The sequence below is a fragment of the Gouania willdenowi genome, chromosome 22 (genome assembly GCF_900634775.1).
Source record: "Gouania willdenowi chromosome 22, fGouWil2.1, whole genome shotgun sequence".
Taxonomy (NCBI): Eukaryota; Metazoa; Chordata; class Actinopteri; order Blenniiformes; family Gobiesocidae; genus Gouania; species Gouania willdenowi.
This window is the reverse complement of record NC_041065.1, coordinates 20,961,466-20,978,503: the sequence shown is the minus strand read 5'-3', so window position 1 is coordinate 20,978,503 and position 17,038 is coordinate 20,961,466.

Below are 17,038 nucleotides of genomic sequence, written 5' to 3'. Positions count from 1 at the left end.
CCATGACTAAATTTTTGACTAAAACTAACTTGCAGTTTAGTTAACTTAAAATACTATGACTTAAACTAAATCAAAAATCAACACTGCTTCAGTTCTAGTAGCCACTATAATCCATGTCAAGAAAAATATATTCTCCATCTATGACCAATAATGGACTAAGAACATAATTTTAGTGTCTAATTTCTCAGTTTAAAACTCAGAAAAATGTAATCCTAAAATAGAATAAAATATGTAAGTAAAGAAAATAATGCAAAACATAGTGTTGATTAATCAGCAAAATACTGAGAGTTGATGGTGGCCTGTTATACTGTATATAAAAAACCCTTAAAAATAAAAGTATAGTTTAATAATAAAAAAAAAAAAAAGCTATTCCCTGTTTAAGTTTGCTGTCAATCAAATACACATCTGAAGAATGTATTTTGATTTCTTTTACATTTTTGATTTTGGACACCCTTGTACAAAATAATGATGAACGTGAAGAATTCCTATTTTACATCCAGGGTTTAACCAAAAACAGTGGCTGCCCAGTGAGTGTGAACACATGCTTTCAACTGCACAGAGTCCACATTAATGTGGTGATATTCCCCCCAGGCTGCACAGTATCCAGGTTGCAGTCCACAGGCTGGCTCAGGTGGAAAATATTGGCCAACTTAAATAACTTTTGGTTCCATTTGTGAGCTTACTTACTTTTGAACAGTCGTGTACTAATCAAAATGATAATAAATCATCTAGTTTGTAAGTGAAGTGTGAATGTGCCCAAAAGCAGCTAATGAGCCAATGAAATTCAGGCCACAAATGAGGACAGCAGAGCAGCTGCAAGCCTGGCACAGACCACACAGGCTGATGCTGGATGTGGCTGTAGTTTAAAGAGCTGGAGAGAAAATGTCCTCAAATTGTGGGTCGGGGCCCAAAAGTTGGTTGAGGAAGTGATTTCTTGGCAATAGTAAGGCAAGGTAAATTTATTTGTATATCACATTTCATACACAAGTCAAGTCGACACTAGTCGACCACAAAACATTTAAAATCATCAGTAAAAATATTCAAAATCACCAACAAACATATTACATCATCAACAACACGACCCAAAATATACGTGAGTATATAGTAAGTAGTTTACATATCTCTTTGATCTGAAGGGGCAATAATTTGGTATTTATTATCTATGAACGCAATATGTGTGGTGATTAGAAGCAAATTATGTTTTTTATACTTTTATATTTTTACTGATATACTTTTATTTAATATAATTGCAAATTTAGTTTGACTTTTCCTTTCTATTTTAAAAGTAACTAAACCCCCAAACCACTTTTTTTTTTTTTTTTTTTTTTGCTGAAAACAAATGTATTTGGGTTGAAAGTAGTGTTCTTGATTTCAAAGTATTTCAATTTGGTGTATTTTGTTATAAAAATGTAAGAGTGACTGCCCTCTATGGGTTGAAAATGGCTACTACAAGAAAATTTTGCTATTGGCTGAGAATAGGGTTGTGACGCTTTCTTACGCACTAACTCCACTGTTGGCTCCGCCCCCTATGAAAACAAGCACCTGTTGACTGCAGTTTGTGGTGAGTGGGTTGGAATGAGATACATGTGAATATAGGGATATAGTTTGTATTGAGTAGGTAGTTATTAGTTAGCATAGCATAGATTGTTCTTTGGAGAATTTATTGTATAACATCTCCAAGTTCATCAATTACCTTCATATTGGGTGTTGATTTAACGGTTTGTCCTTAATCCAGACCAGAGCTAAGAAGCTGTTTGTGTAGCTACATGAAAATATTTCTAATCCCCTAAATCAGTGGTTCCCAAACTTTTCACAGTCCTGTACCTCTTCAGACATTTAACCTGAAGCCACGTACCTGCTACTCCTGCACACTTAAAAAACATAATAATATAATGTCATATGCAATGTAGCCCTACAGTGAATTTTACCTATCTTGTTGAGGAATAATATATATTAATAACAACAATAATAATAATAATAATAATAACTTGAATATTTGCATTTCCTGAAGAAAATGCAAATGAGGATGCAGGTGCTGGCCTGCGTCTAACTACATTAGCTTATCATTGACATTAGCATTAGCCTAGCAATAGCATTAACCTAGCATCAACATTAACAATAGCCTAGCAATAATATTGACCTAGTATTAGCTTTAACATAGCATTATCATTAGCCTAGCATTAACCTAGCAATAGCAATAACCTAGCAATAACATTAACCTAGCATTAACATAGCAATAGAATTAGCCTAGCATTGGCATTAGTCTAACATTAACATTGACCTAGCATTAACCTAGCAATAATATTAGCCTTGCATTAGCATTAACCTAGCATTAGCCTAGCAATAACAATAACCTAGCATTAGCCTTAGCATTAACATTAACTGCTCTATTTATATTCTAGTTTCCAATGTTGTATTTGTTTTTCATTTTCATTCACGTACCCCCCATGACAATTTGTGTATCCCTGGGGGTACCTGTACCCCACTTTGGGAACCTAGGCCCTAAATGATCTACAAACTGCTGTATGACAAGTACCTGTTAATACCTGTTAATCATTCCCATAACACAGCTGACGTGACACACTGCAGGACTTTAAAATCCAACGATTTTGACCTAATTCCAATTCAAAAACACTCTTTGAGCATGTTAGGTAAGGGATAAAAACAGCTCAAGGACTCGACTCAGCTTTGGGGCCTCCTAGTGGCTCATGGGCCCCTATGCGGCGCCTATGATCAAGACCAGTTGAGGATGACTGCTCTAGACCATGTTATGATCCTCTCCATGTTCTTTATCTACACATCACATGTGTAGTAAATATGCTGGCGAGTCCCTCTTATCTCTTCTCCTTTGAAACACTTTATCCTGCGACTGGTTATGACCTACAGGGCGTCCATTGTTTGTCTCCCAGCCAAACTCGAGGTGTGTTACCGACCTGTTGATTTAACTGTTGTACAACAAAGGTCTGGTGGTAAATTCTTTAACAGTAGAAACATTATTCTGCTGGGTGATGTAGAGTGAGATCGGAAAAACTAGAGGGGGAAAACCATTAAAAATACTAATTATCACATAAAACTACATTTAAAAATTGTGTCTAATACCCAACTTTTGGAAAAAGAGGGGTTTTGTAGATAAAGTATATTTACAGTATTTCAAGTTGTTTAAAGTAATAATTTAATACCTTTTTTTCCTCCCATTTTTCTTTTCTTCCACTGTTGACAACTTACCAGTTTCCCCCAGTTACTCAAAAGCAATGTTTAATTTTTTCTGTGATATGATTATCGTTTTTGAGAGGCCAACTTGGCAATAAAAACTAAAAGTGGGGAACAATTTTGTTTCACAATATATCACAATTTTTGGTGACAATATTAAATATCAATATTTCTCCCTAGAAACATTAATACAACAATTTATTTATCTAAATTTTAGGTGTTTATTTTATTACCATGTATGCATATGTGATTAACTACATGTGGTCTAGTGCATTTTCATATGCAGTTGAAAGAAATGTCTAGACTTTGCATTGTTTCTAGTAGTGTATAATTCAACTCCCCTATTTAGTCAAGGACAATGAAGAAATTGAAATTGCAATAATCGATACTATTGCGTAACAGAACCTAATAAATCAAAATTGCAATATATAATGAATCGGTACAGAAGCATATTGTCCCAGCTTTAGTAAAAACTACTGATATTGGTCACCTGACTGTTTCTATTGTGTGTGTTTGATGTTTGACCCCTTTGTTAATGCACTCAGACGGTGAAGAATTCAGTATTACTCAGTGTTTATGCGCTGGGAAGGTTTCACGCTATTACGCACACAAGCGGTGATCTCACTGCTTATGATAGTGGCATCGCCGTCCCAGACTACCAAGTAACTGGCCAGCTTGGCGGGTGAAGTGTGCTCGCTTTGTTTATTTGATCCCTTATTAAAATGTGGGAGTTTGGCTTTCTCTCTCTGGGGCTCGGTGGCTGCTGTGGTGGGAGATAGAGGCCTGTGGTGGACCCCCATGAAAGTGGTGCAGTCAGAGCTGTGGTTAGCTGCAGCTGTCGGTGGGTAAAGAGGCACAGAGTGGGTTCGAGGATGGGAATCTTCAATCAGAAAGGCCTTTAACTGTAAACACCACTAGAGGGTACTCAGCCATAGTGAGCCAAAGGTGAGTGGGTTGCTGCTCTTCTGCAGGGTGTTTGTTTTTATCACCTTTACATGGTCAGCACATCTTCACAGGAAGTATGACGGGTGGGGTGGGGTGGTCCTAAAGTGAGTACTTTGATGAAGAAGAAGAAGAAGAAGAATGCGACGAGTGTCTGTAGTTGTTAGCGTGACGTCAGGTGTGCCTCCATCAGCCTTTTGTGGGGATTGTTCATTCACTCTGTTAGGCTACAACAGTGGCCTGTTTTATTTAGTCTGTGATGGGAAAAAACGATTAGACATAAAAGGCTTTGCTCTGTCAGCAGCCACACCCTGACCTTCACTCCACACAGGGCAAGATTTACCTCACAGTTTATGCTGCGTTAGTGTGTCAGAGCCTGCGGCGAATACCTGTCTGGTTCATGATGATTTATTGCTGCGTCTTTGTGGTTATGCATGTGTGTAATTCTCTGTGTCTTTATGTGTGTGTTTTCATAGTGCACCACACTCCTCTTGTTCTTTTCAAATAGGAATCAGGAAATGTCTGCTGGGTGTGCTGATAAAGCCAGGTGTGTGTGTGTGTGTGTGTGTGTGTGTGGCTAAAGTGAAGCACCAGGTTCCTTTGCAAACTTACACAGCACCATTTAGGAGACGCTCTTTGAAGTCGTGGCTCTGCCATCCGTCTCCAGCTCATGGCTTTCTTTTTGTGCCAGCCTCTGCAGAGGCTCTTTAAAGGGAAACACTCCACGCTGTGCTGCCATGGTAAAATGACAACAGACTACACTTTCCCTCATGGACATTAAAGTCCATTTCTGTTTGGATTTTTATCGTCCCAGTTTTAAAAAAAAAGTATCTGCTCCGAGCTTAAACTGAGATCTATTACATGAGACTACAGTAGAGGGGACTGAATAAAGACAGGCCGCGAGCTAAAGGCAATTAACTTGCCTCCAAAGTTAATGGATGTATCTGATCTTCCCTCACTGCAGGTGCTGGTCCTCTGATCTAAACCAGAGTGTCTCCTTTACTCGCCAGCAGCGATGGAGGATGCAATGACATCTAGTTTTAACATTAGAGGAGCAACGCAGCAGCAGCAGGAGGATGAGGAGATGTATTGATTGCCCTTAGCTGCTCTTTCATAGCCTCTGTGCCTGGGTTTGTGTTGGCTAAGCCCTCTAGCCTAATGGATTTTTAGACTTCCATTAGTTCGTTGAAGACAGTGTGGTTTAAGTAAGTAACAAAAGGCTCAGTGAGAATGCTTTAAGCATTAATATGACAGTTGGTGTTAGTTCTCCAGCCTGCTAACTCATCAGGAATACCTGAGTAAGGATCACAAAGACTGTAGGTCAGTACCAACGCCTGATGGTTCGTTTTGGCTCAAGTATTTCTGGTAACCAATAAGCTAGATTAACCGTTATTTAGGATTTTAGTTTGAAATACTAATGGCAGGGTTGGCGTCAATTATAATTGTGTAATTATTAGTAATAATAATTATACATCAATTTCATGTAGAAAATAAAAATAAAAATATGTTGCTGTTCTACACATAATTGAATTGTAATTGAGTTCAGATAATTGACTTTGTAATTGTAATTGGATTGGAAATTTGATAAAAACTGTCATTTACAATGTAATTACCGGTGATCAAAAACGAGAACCATATTATATACCGTACTGTAGTTCTATGGTTTACACAAACCGAATGTTTATAAACCATTACGATTACTGGTAATTACATTGTAAACGACAGTTTTTATAAAATTTCCATTCCAATTAAAGTCAATTATCTGAACTTAATGGTTTAAACATAGATCTATATGAAACATATTTTAATAATGGTTTACTATATATAGTAAACATTATTAAAATATGTTTCATATCAAGTTTAATTGTTAGTTCTCTTGAGGATCATTGAAAAAAAAAAATAAATCTCAGCGTTATACTGACAGAAAAAAAGGCTCAGCCACCCACACCAAAATATTAATACCAATATCCCCATGAATAATGAAGCCTAACAAGGTAAGCAAGAGATGAAAAACAAATTAGATGATAGAACATATTTTTTAGTGTATTTTGCAGCTGATTTAAGACGTGGGTCAAACTGACTCGTTATCATAAGAGATGCTAACAGAAAGTAAACACAAGAGAGAGGTTATGTTTTATGGGTTTATTTTTATTTCAAGCTCAGTAATTGTGATTAATTCTAATTGAACGTTAGTAATTTTTTTATGGGGAAAATAATAATTGTAATTTTAATAGTAATTGGAAAAAAAAATGCTGGTCAACATAATTGTAATTGAGTTGTAAGTGAGCCTGGATATTTGAAGATGACCCTAACTCTGACTAGTGGTGTACAACTGTTGTGTTCTGTAAAGATTGTTTTGTGCACAGACATTATATACTGACTGAGTAGAGACTCAACCAGAACAGGACGGAAAGTGCTTTGTTCCATCAGTGACCCACAGGCTTTGATAAACATGAAAGACAGAATGGGATGGGTTTAGGGTGGTTTGTTTCCCTGTTGTTGAGCTGTATTCAGGTTCCTCTTGTAGGACCATCTTTTACTCATAAAGGTTGTTTATTAAAAGCATAGTGCAAAGAGAGACGCTGCGGCCCACACTGTTTCTGATCACTGCAATTATCGGGTAGATCTGGTTCAGCTGGCTCACACAGGCCTGGTTTTTCTACAGCATGTGGGCGGATGCTTTTGCACTGACCCATCAATCCCAACAGACTCCTCCACTCCGTGCACACTGTGTGGTGTGTTTAACTTAGTGGTCGATGCGTCTTTCATGCCACCATTTTCCCTGCAATCCCTCAAAGCGTTTTGCTTTTATTGCAGCAGTCACCATATTTTTCCACCAAGGATGACTCTCTTTTGCCGGGAAAGCAACGCATTCGTGTTTGCGTACGTGCACTCGTGCCATTTTGGGAGAGAGCCCCTGTCCTTTTCTTCTGTGGCTGACCGCAAATCCCAAGATCCTGTTTTATTTGGCCATCGTAAAGACGGCAAATTCACCCTCTGTCTGTGTCTTACATCAACACGCTGTGCTTGATCTCACCAGAACAGGTTCTCCCTGAGCTGGTTACAGTAAATGCCAGCACGGTTCCCTCCCTACACTGAGACATTTCAATATTTACATCCTGTTTCCTCAACATAAACTTAGACCCTTGCAGTGATTGAGGGTATCTCTATTTAGAAAGGGCCAAAAAGGACGTAGAGAACCAAACGCCTGAAAGACTGTCATTGGCGATTAAAAACCGTTGGGCTTCTTGAATCAACCATTAGTTTGCTTGGCATTAGGTACGTTTTCATCATATTACATCATCTTTTCAAATCTTTCTAAGGTTTCTCAAATCCTTACCTCAACCTTGTATTTTTTATACCTACATGTCCCTGAGTGGGACTTTAAATACATAAACTTATTGGAGGTGGTTTACAGGTAAAAGCTTAAATTGACTGAATATTTTGGATACATTAGGATGCGCATTGGAGATATTTAAAACATGCTATGTATGGGATCTTAAAGGTACTGATTGAGAATCCTTAAAATTCTATGAGGTCCTCTGTGTTTAACTAAGATACAGTAGCTGTGTATCCTAACAGCATGATGGGACATCCACCATGTTTTATAGGCCATAAAATAAACTTTGTATACTTGTCCATTTAGACATACTGGAGTTTAGCTCCACTCTGTAGAGACGACCTTTGGGGCATTTAACCCTTGCCGACATCTTTATTGTCCTCCTGAGTCGGTCTATCAGTGACTTAACAGGTTTCCTACGACTGTCTTACAACTTTTGTCTTTTTCATTGTGGAAAATAAAGACAAACTGTTCGTTCAGACAGCCAAACAATCGTTCATTGGTTATTCCGGGTTTTGTGAACACTGAAAGAGAAGCACAGCTGGATCTGATTTGTCATGCACTTTGGGAAACCAAACTCACTGAGGGGTGACGATAACTCTTTTTTTTTTTTTTCTTGATCAATATTCATTATGTTTATAACAAAACAGATTATTAGAAATGTATTTCCATGAGGGTTAAAGGTTGAAGAGCCTTGTTCATTTCATGAACGATCAATGCCACCCAAGGCGTATGTTAGCATTGCATACCATCAGTGTCCCCCTATTGGTCGACTACTCTGCACCCTGCCAACCAAGCGAGAAACAAAAGAAAACCAGAACAATGTGCTGGCTGCAGATCAGTAGGAGCTTGCTTGTTCTCTCTTATACTGTATTTCATTTTAGTCATGCCTGCCTGCCCGATGAGCTCTACACTCACACTCCTCTCTGTCTGCCTGATCACAAAGAAGGGACTTTCTGTGAGAGGCTGGTTTTGATTTGTAGGCTTGAATGCCTTTGTGATATTGCAACTGGGTTGCTTTACTCGAATATAATACATGCGTGTGCATCAGAAGGAGAGTTTTTCCAGTTTTAGACTTAATTCCTAATTCACTGATGGACTTTTAGGAGAGCGTAGTGAAGAGACTTTTAATGAGTGCATTGCTGCTTGCCTGCTGCCTTATGGGTTTCTTTGTATGTTGGTGGGAATAGAGGAGTAAACATCGTATGTAAAGAACTTTGGTGTATAGTGGGGAAAGAGGGTGCATATGTTGTCATGATTGGACCTTTGCAGTTTTGAGGAAGTTTAAACGCACTCTTAATAAGAATATGTTAACATTCTTTTCCCTGATAAGATACTTTTTGTGTGAGAGTATTTGACATACTTCAAGAAGTTTTTACTTTAACAAATTTTCCTGTTGTGTTGGCAGATGAGTTTTCTTATTTTAGTCATTATATCCCTGATTTTACAAAATAAAAATGTAATAATGCATTTTCACTTTTTGCAATGCAGTTTGGATTGGTGGGGAAAAGGAATGTTTGGTCTTATGCGACTTTGTTTTTGAGGTTGATAATTGTACAGTTCTTTCCAGTACCAATTTTTGCACTGGGCTCCCAAGAAGGATGCAGAAGTTCTCCATTGCTTAACATGTATAAAACAAATAACCTGTTTTTTTTCTGTTTTAAACGTGTTGAAGTGATACTTTGGATTCACTCACTGGTGTGTTTTGCACTGTCAGTGGTGTGTCATAAGAGAATGGGATAGTCCATGATATGGATAAATCTACAATTTGGTTTTTCCTGTACATTTTGATATAGCACAAACGCCTGCCCTTATTAAGAGTAAAGCATGGCTGTACGTACACACATTTCTCATGCTGATGTGTGTCTCCATGTGACACGGGGAGCTCCAACCATGACTCTTGTCTTGGATCAGTTGTACAACTGCCACCTCCTGATCCGATGTCTCAGCTCCGTATTCTACCTCCCTCTCCCTCTCTGATCCTCCTCCATACTGTCATCTCACAGGAAAACCCCCTTATTACCAAGCCTCAAATGTAAAATACTTCATTTTCCATCAGCCCACAGTTCCCCCTTTGTTCCATCGCCCAATTCACTGTTATGTCTCTCCAATTTTTCCCCTAAATCTGAACACTCCAAATACTTGAAAGATATTTTCACTGCCTTCATCTTCCCTCTGTGCCTCGTGGGCAAAGAAATGGTTAGAAATTAAGGTGTCTGGTGTTTCCAGACTAACACCTATGCAACGTTTTATTCCCTGTGATCATGTAAACTCCCCACACACACACGCACACATGCATTCTCTTAAACATATGACGGGCCTTCTTCTACAGGTTGCTGCATGCACGGACAATAACGAAAGTACGCACCCGAAGAGACAAAGCTGTTTACTTCAGATGCAAGTCCTACAAAGAGTGTAAGATGATCTCCCATTAAAGATGAAAACAAACCAGTGAGTGGGAGGTGTACCCTGGGGAAGAGCTCAGTGACTATAGTGGAAATGTGGAACCATGGGAACTGGTTAGTCCAAGCCTACGGGGCAGCTGCGGTCAGACGCGAGGGTGTGGAACGCTGCCCCCCACACACTCGTCAGAGTGAGCAACAAAAAAAGTAGCTTCACTCACCTCACCTGTATGACATCAACGATAAATCACACTTGAAGCGTCAGAAGCAGGTTTAGGTACTGAGAGCTGGCTTTGATGCCTCCTGATAAAACATCAGTAAAACAGATACTCAAGGAAAAAGTGATCACACTATAAATCTGTCAGTGTTGTGAAGCTCCAGTGTTTCCCTGATGATTTATTAGGAGATTATGTTTAAGACTATTTAGGAATAGAACTGTTATAAAACAGAGGAGGCTGCAGCCTTGTGGTGAATCAGTGGTTTGCAATGATTTCTTTGTTCAGCCACACAAGCTCTCAAAGATATGAGTCATGCAGATGCACAGCCAACCTTAACCCTATAAATCTAATGTTTTATATCAGATACACATGCACACACACACCTCTGCCACTTATTGAAAACCAGTGTTAAATACTAAAGCATTTAAAAGAAAAAAAAAAGATTATATGCCATTAATTTGATCTCCTAAGGTCTGCTGTGATATCTGGAACCTATGGAGCCTTTTCCACCGGGCAGGAGCTGGAGCTAATTCGGAGCTTCATTCTGTTTCCTCCAACAGAGCTCCAGCTCTCGGAGCCAAAAACGAGAGCTATACGCTGGCACCAACTAGCTTCTGGGCTAATGGCCATTTGTATTCTTATTATGCCTATTGTTGTTAATGTTTAATGTTGGCTGTTTGCACTATCATAATATATAGTATCACTAAAATCTAAACTGTGTGCAGTGTCTCATTCTCCACTCCTACAGTCAAACCTAGTCTTCTGAGTCTAGCCCAAATCATAACTGTATCACTATCTGTTAGGACCTAAACTGTACTTTAAATAGGATAGCGTACATGCTACATTTGGTGTCAGAGAAGACAAATGGAATGGTGCAAAAAACAAACAATAGGAGCTGAAATGAAGTTGTAAAATTAGTTAGGAAAAAACAAACGTGGAGATATTTATCGGGTGTTAAAACACCTGAACTGCATAAAATGAAGACGAAAGAGGATCTGAAAAGAAGAAGAAATTGAGGAGTTTAAATATAAATGGATGTCGGGTCGTGAGTGGCCGGTATTCAACCATTTGTTCCCATTTAAAATGTGCGCTATACAGTTTGTGGGGAGTGGGATTTGTTTACATTTGAAGAGCATACATGTTAGTAAAACATTTTTTCTCTACAGTACATGTAATTCTTAGTACTGATTACTTCTATTCTTTCTAACTTCAAACAGTGTTCCAGGGATCCCGTTTTCATCTGAGTTAACTTTGTTTATCAAGTGATGAGAATATACTTAATAAAAAGTTCACTTCTCCGACACACCCAAAGTTCCATATTACACCTTTTAATCATTGTTACAACATTGTTTTTAAATTAAATGTTTATATATTTTTTTTTTACCATTTTAATGTAATTCTGCAATCAGCTAAAATATAAGCTATTTAAAGAAATATGAACGCTTAAATCTATTCTGTGGCACTCATAATGTAGTTTATTTTTGATGGAAAATTGGCTGGTGGAAAATCTGGTTGGCTGGTAACTTTAAGAATCTATCGCCATGCTCGCTGGTGATCTAAAAATTGAATTTAAAGCCCTGGTTATAACACATGATGGCAGTCATTTTGTTTTAATTTCGGTGAATGAACCCTGTAATTTCCCAAAATCCTCAAATTCCACAAGATTTCCCTAAATTAACAAAAATTGGTCACAAAATCAAGGAAATTTAACTGAACATCCTGCAAGGACAGATATCACTTATTGTTTGGATATTGTTGGTGCCTTTCATATTTGACATATTAAACATTGAAGTGCAGAACTATGGGTGCATTAATGTTTAAATTTGCTCGTATTTCCGCATAAAATCTGTGGCCCACTTGAGATCAGAATGGTCCGTGTTTGGCCCCTGAACTGAAATGAGTTTGACACCCCTATTCTACGAGGTTCTCAATGGACGAAGCTTTTCCGAAGTTGAAGTCACATGACCATTTGTCAACAAACCGATTGTTTATGTTGATCAAAACACTTTCAACCTTCTGTATTTGTGAGTAAATTATGTTTGATTTGTTGATTTTTGAAGCCTAAACTACTTCTTTATCTGAGTAGAATCAACCTAACTGCTGCTACAGAGCATAGTAAAAATGAAAACAGGAAGGAAGAACAGATTTTAAATAACCATTCATCCACCCATGTGATCCAAAACAGAGTTGTGCAACTGTTTCCTCAATGCTCGCACACAGTCAAAAAAAAAAAAAAAAAGCACAGGAGATAAAACGCGTGCGTGTGAACTGCCTATTTAACCAGTTCCCCTGCCTGGTTGAACAGAGTCCGGGCCCACAGGGAACCCTTTCCCCTCCTTCTCGCCTTCTTGCTGCCCTTTTGCCATGAGGAGAAAGAGCCTGGCAGTGCGCTCAATGTGTGTCTGTGTGTGTGTTAATTTCCTGTTTTATGGAGGAAACAGCATTCACATGTACTGATCATTATTCAGATTTTCTCTGTGAGAAAAAAAAGGGATAGAGTGGAAAGAAGTGTGTCAATTCTCATGAATCTGTATGGGAAACAAGTCGTATTGTTTCTGGGAAGCTGCCCTGATCGCTCAGAAAAGACCTATTTTAATCCACTGGTAAAATGAACACACCAGAGTTTCAATCAAATGGAGAGGAACATCTCATTTATTATTCCAGTTAAATATAAAATAAAATAAATCCTTCAAATGCTACATAACCTCCAGCCACATCAAACCACTTGTTTCCTGAAGTAAAATAACTTAATTAGGACCATTCGTGGTTGTTGCACAATGAGGACAATCTCAACCCAATAAATGACAGCACTAATGCCCGCTAACCATGTCTGAGCCACAGGTCCACCGCAGTGTGCTACCAAGTGTCTGTTGGTGCACTTTTATTATTTTCTTGAATGCATTCGATGAGCTGGACAGGGAATCAGTTCTCAGCTAAAGCTGCATTACGCGATTGTTAAAAGCTCTTTGTGTCAACTGGGATCAACTGGTACGTTCTGATAACATTACAGAATATTAGAAGTATTAACAGATGGCCATCGGCATACCAGCACCTCTATGGCACTTCATATTTCAAGGTCAGTGTATGTTTTGTTCATTGGATTTTCTGTTCAGAAAAGGATATTTAACAAAAGAAAGAAAAAAAAAAGACTAGTTATTTAATTTTTAATTTTAATTTTAGAATACAATAAATAAATAAATAAATTCAAGGCATTTATCAGGGTCAAGATGGAATACACAAAACTTAAAACACTTTTTCTGTTTCTAAACAAAATAAATTAAAATTAAATGTTAAAAGTCCCCCGGAAAGTTGCGAGTTTCAAAATAAGAGCATTTATGAGGACAGTGCTGTGTTTTTGGATTGTGCTTCTTCCCTGAAACACACTTTTATTGTTTTGAAAAACAACATACTGATGATTCAAGTCCATCAACTCTTGCTACAAAGCAGTGCCAAGATCCTTTCTCTCTCCTACTCAGCATATTTTTTTTGTTTATCTTCTAACATTTGATTTTTTTTGTTTTTAGAAACAGAAAATCAAAACCAACCTGCTTTAAAAGTTTTGTTTATCCCTTCTTGATCATTATGGAGAAAAATGACTTGAGTTTTAATCTTAGTTTTTGACTGTTTAAAATGAAAACCAAATAACCACCCATTTTTGGGTTTTTTAAATATTTTTTTTTATAAATGAAAAATCCAATGACCAAAATGTACACTGACATGCTAAGGTGCTGTTAATAAAGTCATGTATTATACATTTTCTGGAGGAATAATCACAAATGTGTGAAAGCCCTCAGTTAATAGTGGCAACCCTCTGATTCCTCAAAGAGGACTTCTATCCAACAGTCCATCAGAGAAGGAGCCCACTGTGGGAACTGCACAGTGCAACGTAACACTCAGTGGTCTCTAAAGGGCCAGTGTGGATGAGAAACCACCCTACCCGGGATCCCTCTGCTCTGACTTGGGAGAGCTTACATTCAGCATCTCTCTTCTGCTGTATCCTGTGTGAGAACAGTTGCATCACAGCTCTGGTGGTTTTGTAGCCCCTGGCCTCTTGGTTTCTCCATCAAGCTGTGGGAACCCTGATTTTGGACTCTAGCCTCTGTTCCCACCAACAGTCTTGGTTAGAAAATAGACCTCTTGTCATATACTAGGCACCCGAACCAAGCCGGTTCAGGCTCTTTCCCTTCTCACGGTCATTGAGGAGGCCTTAATTGCTTTCTTATGCAGGTACTGCAGAGGCAACTTACGAAATTAAAGAGAGTTTTAATGATTATGGGCTTCACACAGTCTAATCTGCTTTAATGTTAAGCAATATTTCTAAATGTCGACAAAGTATAATTGTGCTTTGAACGTGTTTCCATTGAAAGTTGTTTTGGGCAGGAGCCTCGTAACTCTCATGAAATCTCATCTCGCAAGACTTTGCTGCAGAAAGATGGACGCTCAGAACCTCCTTATAACACTCTGCATTCCTTTGTTGTTTCACGTTTAATGTGGCAGTAATCATTTTTAAGTATAATGCTAAGAAATATCTGGGTCTTCTCTTTTGTTTACACGTACCGCAACATGTTTTCTCAGAGAGAAGTGGTCGTATGACCAGGTACGTCACGTTCTGTGACGTTTATTTGCGGAAAAAGTGTTTCCGTAGCGCTTTTGAACCACATTTCAATATCAAAACATCTGAAATTCCTCCTCACGAAAGCATAATTTGAGTGTTTTTTTTGGAATTCAAGTGTTTCCATTATCAGTTTTTATTTGCACTATTTAGATTTTGCGCATTTCCAAGTGTAATGGCAACACAGCTTCTGTCTCCCCTCTGTGCATCCACTATCTGTCTTTCTTTGTCTCTAATCTAAATTTCAGCTTAAATCTCTATCATCTGTTTTGATGATGTAAGACACTGAGAAAGATGATGCATTCATAATGATAGAGGAGTGAATTGATCCTTTTCTTCTAAAGTGTTGTCTTTGGTTTGACTTTTAACAGGTATGCCTAGAGCACCTCATCCTTTTTGCTTTATTTTATAAATTATTCAAATTCCGGACAGAAATTGCATCCAGACCGTCTGTGATCATTTCCTTTTCGTCCAGGGGAGTTGCAGTTTTTGATAAAAGCCGATAATAATAAAAAAAAAAAGAGCAGCTCTGCTTGTGTGTAGTCCCATGACAAATCCTGAGCCAGATGAGAGCTCCTCTGCTTCCCACATGTGGACAAAAAACACCAGGGTATCTCAGAGAAGACAGCTGGAAAATTCCCCTGAGCCCGGCCTAATTGAAAGCTTATCGTCTTCCCTTTGTTTATAGTGGTTGGGGGGGGGGGGGTGGGGGGGGGGATGTGCATGGAGTGACTATGTGATGAGATTTGGCGGAAACACTGTCATACACTCGCACACTGTCGAGCTCAGACTGTCAAGGCAGCGTGGTGTGTGAAATCTGTCAGCAGGGGATTGTGTGTGTGTGTGTGTGTGTGTAGTCATCTGAGTGTGTGCCGTTAATTGAACACAGTCTATATCAAGGCTGTTTGTGTTGGCCCGGAGGCTTTGTTGTCTTGCCAATGCTGCCCGATGCAGACACACGCAGACATCAGAAGCTAAACAGAAGGAAAGAGCAGGAGGATGAAGGAGACAAAGTCCCAACAGGAAAAACAGAAAAAATAAATGAATGAATGAAAAGCAATTCATTCCAAAGTCAAATCGTCTTTCAGAGCACGTCAACAGGTGGCAGCAGTTTAAGAGGGAGCCACTCTGGCTATTGCGTATCAGGCTAACCACATCTGAAATCAGACCACCAAAGGTAGCATCTCCAGTGTTTAATCTGATGGCTCAGCCTCAGATGAGTCAAGCAGATGCCATCAGCGCGGCATAAATGAACAACCGCATCGCTGGTACAAAAAGGGCAGCCGACATTCCAGCCTTCTCCTGTATTGTTTGCAACAAGTGACGACTTGTAGACGTGAGCGAACACCAGCGTTGCCAGGGCGGTGTTGGATTCCTGAGCTGTGCTTTATTTACGCTCAGGGTACCACCGTGTTGACAGTCGGGAAGCTTTCAGCGAGTGGGTGAACACTAACCTGAATGGGAGAGAGAAAAATGGTTATCAAATGGGGCCAAACCACATGTGTGGTATTCAGCTGAAGAGGTGAGGATTGGTGGAATGAATCAGAAAGTCTGGTGTTAAATTAAGGACCATGATGGCCTCTGTTTTTGCAACTTGATGTTTTTACAGTTTATCTAAAGCAGTGTTTTTCAAACTTTTTTGTTTCATGTACCCCCTTCGTACGGCTACAACACTTTGCTCAGAATACTGGGGGAAAAACAACAGAGCATAATGATGGAATGAATGAGTGATTACACACATTTTAAAGAATCTCACTTGTAAATGAATAGAATGAAACTGTATTTAGTGGCTCCTGAATAGATTTATTTCAGTTTTTATCATTTCCACTCATCACCTGACTGGTGTGGGACCAACACTGACCCTTCTATTCTAATCAACATCATTTTCATTATCATGATCATCATTTTTAACCAAAAATAAACAGTGTAAAACCCCATATTTGTAATGCTTTCAGTTGTTAATTTTCCACTTTCTCTCTCAATCTCAATCACCCCCTGTTGTGCCATCGCGTACCCCTTGGGGTACACATACCCACATTTGAGAAACACTGATTTAAAGCAATAGTTCTCAACTGGTCTGGCTTTAGGACGCACCATCACCCCTGGAAAACAGGCTGCAAAACATTGACTACAGGTGGTGAAGCTAATGAGGGAAATGTTCTCTTTCACACTAAAATATCTTTGATTTGTGTGTATTCAAAAACAAATATCTACAGTAATATTCAGTGCGCACAGCTTTTCTATCATCAAGACCTAAAGTGACTTAATGCACAGGTGTGTAGTTAGAGAATACAGCTTCTGAATATTTAATTCA